Here is a 9,592-nt window from a genome sequence, read left to right as displayed (position 1 = left end):
AACAAGTAAATTTGCTGTAGGTAGTAACATGATACAAACATGTGGAGAATCTACCCATTGATAGAACTCCAATAACATTTCTAGAAGAGAAGATCCCGTGGCCATCTTCTTTTCAGACGCCTAGGAGGATTATTAGGTAATGAAGGAGAAGCCAGGTTAGAGACAAGTGGATTTGGGTGGTTGGGAAGTTTTACATAGAAGGAATGGAAGGAATGGTATCTGGTTTTGGCCAAATCGGCAACATGGGCATTTAATAAAAAAATTAAAAAAAAAAAATCATATTAGTTGATTAGTTTCATGTGATTACTCATTTTTGTATGCAACAATTTTTTTATTCTTTATATATATAGGTAAAGTATGGAAATCATTTATTTTTCTTTTAGTATATTAATAATACGCATAATTTGTGTTCAGTGTAATTAATGAAGTATAAAAATTTGCATTAAAAAAAACTATTTGTATAATTTCCTTTTTAATAATTGTGTTCATTGTATTATCATCTAAAAGGTAAAGTGGAAAGTGAATGCTCGTATAGTTAGTAAAATCAGCATGGATACAAAAAGAAAAGACAACTCAGCCTCTTTCCAACTTACTGTATGAGACTTACATTATTATTTATATTATCGTTTGAATAATTCCGATAAAGTCTTTATGTATTTTTAGAAGATGTACTTTTGACCTTCTAATGTTTAATTATTAGTGTGCTACGAATGGGTGGTTTCTCTGCACGCCTGTATCACACCATTATTATCTTACATCAAATTCACAAGGTGTATTTTTATCTATAAAGTTGTAAATTTCAATAAATATATTAATAAAAAAGCTTTTAAAATATTATAGTATACGGTATCATTTAAGAGACTGAAATACTTCCCGGAAGTTAAAAATCTTAATTGTTAGGTGTTCCTCAAAACGAAGATTGAATGAAACGAGATTTCTCTTCGCCAAATGACCTTTTAAAGAATTAGACATACTAAAAACGTATTGTTAATTTTTTTGGTCTTATCTCGCATCATAGCTAATAATCAATAAAAATAAATATGTACTGAAATATTTAAAAATGGACATATTGAGCTAGTCTTTTATAAGAAATTTTCATTGAATAAAGTCAGATAACTATTATAATAAATTGTAATTTTATAAAAACTGAATGTACCCAATAAGAAACCTGGAAATCTAAGGAGTCGAATAGAGATTGTACATTTACATACATTTCATTTTTCGATTATTATTTTTTTACATTAAAGTCTTTTATCTCCTCAGAAAATGAGCTTTCAAGAAATGTTCTTTCAGTCCATCAGAAATTCTTGTGTTGTGAACATAGCAGGACATAAGATACGTTGCTAGATCCACCTTTGGTATCAAAGGAGGAGGATTTTAAATATTATTATTATTTTTTTTTGTTTTTGTGAAAGATCATTTTTGAATGAGATAGATCGATTTTAAAGCAAATAAAGATTATAGAGATTTAAATTTTAAAAAACGCGTTCAAATGAAACTGTAAAAAAATGGATGTTGGTTATAGAAAATCTTATAGACTTGCTGTTTTTTCTTGATTTCATCTTGTATGCTTTTTACGTATGATTTCAATACTTAATTTTTTTTTTCTGTCGCCTTTACTCCTAAATTTATGTATTACTGTAAAATGGCATCCACCTCATTATAACAGATGCATTAATGAAAATTGCGCCCGAAATAATGTGAAAGACCGTAGACTAGAACTTTATGCATAATGGTCCAGCAAGGTATCAGTAATAATTATTGCTGGTATTATTGACTTGTAATCTTCTTGTTCTGTAGGAGTATTAATGGACTTATGGTCGATTTTTCAATACAACAATGAACTATTTTAATATTTTAAAAATGAGTTTATTGAAATTTGCTATATTTCAGTTGATTTAGTCTTGTCAGATTTGATTTATGTTGGAAGAAGTTTTAATATTTGCCTTTTAAAAAAATGGCTCATAGAAAACAGATCAACTTGTGTGCTGTATTCAAATCCTATGTCAGTCATGTGTGATGAAATAGAAAATATTTGCTAAATAAAATTTTAATTTAGCGACATAGTGTACATTTTATTATTTGAGCGGAGTGCGGTTGTGTGCGTGTGACGCAGGGCCGCAGCGATCGATTGTTCGTTCTTTCTCGGCTCTCTTCGGCCAAACCCGGCTGTCGCATCCCGAGTTCGATCGGGGCCGCCGTTGCTGCAGGCCCGCGGCACCTATTGGCGCTTTTTGTAAACACTGTTTGTGCCGTGAGCTGCTGCTACCTCTTGGCCGGAGCCTGAACTAGACACGGCCACCTGTTAAACCACAGCTGTCGATAGCCTGTTGCTCTATAACTTTATTCAGTTCTCCCCGATACATAGCTTGTGGGTTCTTCTACTTTAAACAACTTAGGCCCAAGTAAACATTATGCTATAGGTAAATGAGTACTTTGTGGGTTTGGTTTATGTGCTAGGTTTTGTTCAATTAGTTAGGTACTGCTTGGGCCTTCCATTACTTTAATTTTTTTTACCGCTAATTATTGTAGTTATACAGATTCCGTAAATATTTTTATTAAGTTAACCATAAAATTAATTTTTATTGTACTATACAAGTAAATTATATATATTTTTTTTTACTATTGCAATTTTTATACGCTCAATATGATAATATGTAAAAATAAAAATACAATTCATCACGGAGATATATCATTAAAATGAATTGGATTACTAAGTAAAATGCCTGTTAAAATTGAAAAGTCTTTTTGGATTCTTTTTGTAATAAATATTAGTGTCTTATTTACAATTATAGAATTTTTCTTTTTTTCAATATCAGAAAATTAAATTTGTTAGTAACAACTCATAACTTTAATTCCTCAATTGAGGTATTAATAAAAAATGGCATAGTCTTTTTTTTTCAATAATCTTTTTAATTTTATTAAATATATAGTTCATAGAATCTAAAAAGAAATCGAATGATCTATGTTGTTATCAATTGTCTTTTCTTTTCTTGTAGTTTTTTTTTTTTTTTTTTCATATTCCATTCTTTTGTGATTTTTAAACCATTTTTTCGATGTGTAGATAATGAGTGTATTATTATATTGGTATTTATAAAGTACTTCATAATTAAATGCAATTACAATAAAATCTTGCTATTGTCTATAATTATATACGTTTCGAAACAATGATAATTTATTTTATTTGAGGTAATATCAATTTTGTTAAACGAAATTTGTAATACTGTGAGCGTAGAACATTACAGCTTTTTAAAAATAATTAATAATACTGCTATATTTTCCATATTAATTAAAGGTTGCTTTTAATAAAGTTGAATATAATGTTTAACTTTTTTGTCTCTTATTCTACCTAGTGCGTTTAAATTGTAAACATTTCAGATTTATTTATAGCTAATAACTGTGACCTTATAAGAAAATATACTTTCTAATCTCCAATTTTATTTAATTGTTGGATTTTATATTTTGTTGCTATGTAACAACTTTCTTAAAAAGTTACTTTTTCATTCATTCATCATTTTATTCATTTTCAAGTTTTAATTTTTTTAATTATTTAAATTAATTGGTCTCATAAATCTTAATGTATGACGAGCTGTTTAGAATTGGGCATTTATTTATTTAAAAAACAAAGAAAAAAAATATTCTTGGTCTCATGATAAAAAAGAATTCCGTGGATCAAAGTTTGTTTGAATTTCAAAATAACCGTAGGAGTGTTTGTTGCTATTGGTCATTTAAATGCTGTATTCCGCATTGCGCCTTGCTTTAGTTCTCAAGTTTCACCGCTAGAGTTCACCCGCGCCCACTTCTTGTCGTGCTGGTTTGTTTTCAAAATTATATAATTTTTATACGTTTATGTTTATTGTTATTGTTATTTTTCAGAATTTAACGGTTGCTAATATTCAATATTTTGTCCTCTATAATGACAATGTTTTCTATTTTTTTGTTTAATGTTCTGATATAATTTCCTTTATTGGAATTGTCATAAAAGTAGCCGAATAGTAATACTTTTACTTGAATATTTCTATTTTCTTCAGTAGGTTTAATGTCAATCAATTTGTTTAGTGGTATGTGATGATGGTTAGTGTACAAAAATTTCAAAAATCACCATTTATAATTTTTTGGTTATGTAGCTTTGTGTTGCATCCAACAATTTCATTTACTTTTTCTTTGTTAATTCAATTTGAACCACATAAGTTGAATGTAGTTAATAAATTGTTAAAAAATATTATAAAAATCATGATGATTAACAAAAATGAAATAATCACTTAATCGACAGATTAACGTCCGAAATATGAAATGAGCGGGGTGTAGCTGTGTATATTTGTCTGTTTCAAATTTAGCCCATCAATTTATATAATATTTATTATAAATAATTTTATTGTGGTTGTTTTTTTAGTGAGATTATTTTTTATTTATCAAACATCAACCACAGTGATTGACGAAAATATGTTTTGGATAACTTTAAAATCACATTTTTTACTATAAATCTATGTCATATGACATGTCATTTGAATGGAAAACCTTTTATGTTATATGAATTTAACAATTATATCTTTTGTATAATATTAATTTATATATTTTAAATTAAAAGTTTCGAAATAAATGACCTAGTCAAATAACTGTTGGGGTAAAGTATACTTTTTACTAAATTGAAGCTAGCAGTTCAAAAGTTTCATATGACAGTCAGCAAGAATTGGAAAAATGTTTGAAAATTGCCAACAAACATGGTAGAAATGTCTAACATGTATATATTCTAAATAAAACTGTTAATATTTATTATTACTATATAGTTTTTTCTCAATCATTTTGATAGATATTTAATAATCAGTTAAACATTTTCGTCCGAACCTAAAGTGAAAAATATTATGTGAGGACAGTATATGATTTTAGTTCTATTTTGTGAGTTGCATTCGATTGCTTTAAAGTCCTCTAACCACCTGTTGGTGCTACAGTGAAAACTCCGTATTTCTGTTTGTTATGGGAGTTAAAAAAATTAAATAATGTTCGGTGTATATTGTTTTATTTAAGGAAGCATCATGAATCATCATGATTATATTTACGTTACATTATGTTTATAAATATTTTTTATTTATCTACCGTACTTTTCATTTAAAAAATAACATAAGTAGTCGATATATCAGACCGAGTCTAAATCCGTAAAAAAAAACAAAAAAAAAAACGGTAGTTTTACTTAGCTGACTTTTCAAACAGATAATTATAGCGAGTCGGTTGGTCAATGTGTACGACATGTCACAATCTTATTAGAGGGGATCGTAATGGAAAAAAGGTAATCCTTCCTGTCCTACCCGCCCCACTAAGACCCCCAGAGAATGTCGGCAAAATATTTGTTTATAACGGAAGAGGAGACTTAAGATAGTTAAATCGAGCCATATTTAAAAAGCGTCTGAAATTGCAGAACGGCGATTTTAAATATGTTTTTGTTTTCGCTAAATTTTGGAATGTTTATGATTTTTTTTTCACAATATATATGTTTTTATATTCTTAATTACATTCGAAAGCTTTATAGTTCTTCTTTAACCACACGTTGGTTCTATAAATACAACCGTGAAAACTCCTTATTTCCCTTCTTTATTCGAGCCATAAAATAAAATAGACCAACTGTATATTAGTTTTTTTATCTATACCAGCATTAATCATTTTTCTTCGTAGCTTACATCGTGATATTTACGTATTTTTTACTATGTACTTATCTACGTTTTTATGTTTATGCCTATTTTTCATAATGTTAAATATCACAAAAAAAGTAAAAATGTTTGAGATTCATTTTTCGTTGTTTGCTGCTTTTGTTGCAACCATATTATGTTATAATATATATTTTTTAGCTTTGATTATCATAAAAAAGTTTAAAATAGCTATTTGTAGTTTTGAGTTATGGAGCCCAATTAGATAGTAATACAGTTTTTTTAGTAATACTGGGGTATAAAATTATTTTGACTTATTAAAATTAAATTAATTAAAATTATCTTGACCTTATTAAAAAATCATTTAAGATTTATTCTTATTAGACGTATCCCTTTGTTTTGCATGATTTAAACAAATCGAAGAATTACTATAGAAATCTATTCTTTGATGAACACATAATTTCGTTAATATATTTTTGTGATACACCTTATAATATTTTCGAACGTTCCTGATGGGATATACATTATTTTTGGGGTTCTATACGCTAGGAAAATGTCATTCTCTGTGGTAGGCAAATATTTTCAGAATTACTAATGAAGGTCTATTTTTGATCATAACAATATAATAAACAGGCAGTATTTTTATTTGGAAAATATGTATATATGTTTTTTTGTAGCTTGATACTTGATTGACCAAAAAATTATAAGTATTAATTTAGATTGACCTGTAACTTTATACTAGTAATTTATGTAAATATTTGGTTTATCATAGTACTATATATTTTTTTCTTAAACTAGTTTAGTTGTATATTCTTTGTAACCTAATATTTTAATACGATTTTCTCGATATATAACTAGGAATAGTAGGAGTAAAACGGGATAGAATCGCGTTGTTGAGTAATTTCCGATTTTTTAGCTCGACGAAAATACATGTTTCTGGGTGCTTTGAGTCCAAATAACCATTCCCGCAAATTAGTGTGTATGTTTGGTTACAGCTCTTAATTGAAAAATCACGATTATTCTTACGAAACTGAAATTACGTAATTAAGGCGGGCTAGTACATACCGGGGATGTGACATAATTTCTTTCGATAAAATCGGCTGGCTGAAAATGCCACTTTATAAAATAGATTGTCATGTTTCTTCGATTTTCCTAAAACGATTTTGAAGACTGACTAAACTGCTTTAAATATTTTGAATAACCTCGATCGACAAATTGATAAATAACTGATGAGTTGATAAAACTCTTCTTATTGGATCATGTCTGCATTTACAGTAGGCTAATTTTAAACTGGTATATTTTTTCCGAAACTAAATTGTTATTTTATTGCAACAGAAAAATAAACATTTTCGTCTCAATTGGGTTTTTTATTTTTCTTGAAAAAAAAATCAAGTTCAATGTGAGTGCACCAATCTACAAAAAACTTTGTAAATTTTGATTAGGTAACAAATAGGATTGTATGTCAAAGTTGTGCATTGCGCACACCACACCAGATTTTTCTGTTGGGCGTGCAAAAAAACTTTCTTTTTTTGTTCGAAAGTTTATGTAGTTAGATAACAAAATAAAAAGATCGATGTTAGATTACATCCTTCGAAATTCCTGAATGATTTTTAATGAAATTACTCGTATGAGAAAATAATATAAATTATTTTCTATAAGGTTTGGAATCATTTGAAGGTCTAATTCCTTTTCCTTGTTGTTTGCGGATGGGTTTATGTTGATTATGATTTATAGGATCTTGGGTCGTTCTGATGTAACTTATTAAAATAATGTTTTTTTTTTTACATCTCTAAAATTTAAATTATTATTTTCCTTTTGACAGTACTGTTTTCTTATATTATAATTTACCTTCAATTTATTTGTTGTTTACTATAATTATTATTATATATTTTAAGTACAAAAAGAAAAACAATCTATCCATAAGACAGTATTATCCATTTCTTTTCCAGTTCGGCACGGGAGAATTTCATCTTTATGGTCCAGATGATAGCTGAGGGATGATCCATCATTTAGTTGGGGGGCCCGGAAATTTCATACCTCTTTCATTTCCTCTGTTGCTTGAAGCAGATGGACAACTAGCTTCCAACTATGAAGTAGACTTGGTAACTTTTTTTTAGGTTACCAAAGTTTACTTTTTTATGTGTAAATTTTTACGTGTATTCAAATACGTAGTCTAAAAAATAAATAAAAAGAAAAGAAAAAACATTCTGTAGAGGTAAAAAAATGCAAGGTGTTTATAAGACCATGTATCACTTATGCTATGATTATTTATATTTATTAGCATCGATCGATTAAAAAAGAAAGTCTTACGAATTAAAAAAAAAGTGTTAAACTATTTAATTTCTAAATTTATAGATCTATAACCAAAATTTTGATTTGAATCATTTTAACTGATATTCTTTTTTATTTATGGTGTGCTTAAGCGAAAAAGAACTGAAATTTATGATATATATGATGTTTAATTTTTTTTCCAAAAAAAATTATTAAAATTATAGAAGTCATAACTTATAGTTGTGTTGGAACTATAGTATTTTATGGTATCAAAAGGAAGTTAATATATATGTCATAAATTGATGGTCGATTTAAATTTATGCTATTGGAAAAGGTGTTACTGTTGGTTAATATGTATAACAGTGATATTTTATTGGCTGTTTATATAATAAATTTAAAATGTATGTACTTATATTCAAATAGGGTGTAAATCCGTCTTTACACTATAACTGAAACATTTGAGAGTATACGAGAGGACTGATGATTCCAATCTGATCCATTTCATACCTATATTTCAATGTTTTGTTTTATAAAAGGATTTTTGAGTTTCTGAATCCCAATTGAATGTGTAATTTTTCTAAAAATGTTTTGTTATGAATTTAATACCCTGAATATTTTTACAATTTAATCAATATCCTCATTCAACAATTTTAAAATCCTAGGATAATTTACACCAAAATGGAAAATGAGATAATGATTTGTAAGGAGGATCCAATCGGAAGACCTTTTAGATCCCTACTTGATTTTATTACTCTTATTAGATACCTTTATAATATTATTTTTAACATTTTTCTAATATCTGACATGATATTATCTTTTCCTCAGTTTTTATTATTTATGTAACGTGTATAAAGTATTTGTCTGAAATGTTAATGAAAGGAAACTACGTTGGTCGGAATTCTATTTTATTTTTTCTTAATTATCATTTTTATTACAACAATTACTTTTCAATTTCTAGATCCAATTAAAATCTACTAAAAAAAATTTGAATTAAATTATTTATTTTTTAAATCTATGATGCCTATAAGAAAAATAGTAGATAGTTTACTGTAGATTACTAATTGGAGATCATCTGTCCTGCGATGGATACACCCATCCTTCATGATTATATTAATAATATATTTACTAATTTTTGGTTAATTGGAGAAGATGATCGGGGTGCGGTCAGCAAAAAAAAACACAAATAAACAAACAATTATTTATTATAAAAAATAATAAACAAAAATTATTATTTATAAATAATTTTTTTTTATTTATGTTTTATTTTTCTTACCGCACCCCCGATTATCTCCAATTAATCAAAAATTGGTAAATATATTATTAAAATAATAATGAAGAATATGTTGAAATGTCAAAACCTAAACGACCATGGATTGCCCATCCCCTAGCTTTGATCCTGGGTACGCCCTTTTGAAGTAGAATGTCGTAATATTTAACGTATGTGCTCACAAACTATTTGCAATGGAAGTTTTTTTTTTTTTAGACAATAGTACCTCTAAGCTTAAGTTGTTTATATCCTACTTTTTAAGTGTAAGGAGTTTCGAATTAGTTTTTCAAACATTTTTTCGATGTATGTTGCATTGGTTACTATGAATTATCTTGCCATGTGCATTTTTGCAAAGATTCTTTTTTTTCGCTTATATTTAACATAAAATTATATTGACAAAAAAATAGGTAAAATA

The sequence above is a fragment of the Halyomorpha halys genome, unplaced genomic scaffold (genome assembly GCF_000696795.3).
Source record: "Halyomorpha halys isolate HHAL.00 unplaced genomic scaffold, Hhal_1.1 Scaffold108.1, whole genome shotgun sequence".
NCBI classification, from domain to species: domain Eukaryota; kingdom Metazoa; phylum Arthropoda; class Insecta; order Hemiptera; family Pentatomidae; genus Halyomorpha; species Halyomorpha halys.
The sequence above is the reverse complement of the archived record's forward strand: the minus strand, read 5'-3'. Positions refer to the sequence as shown.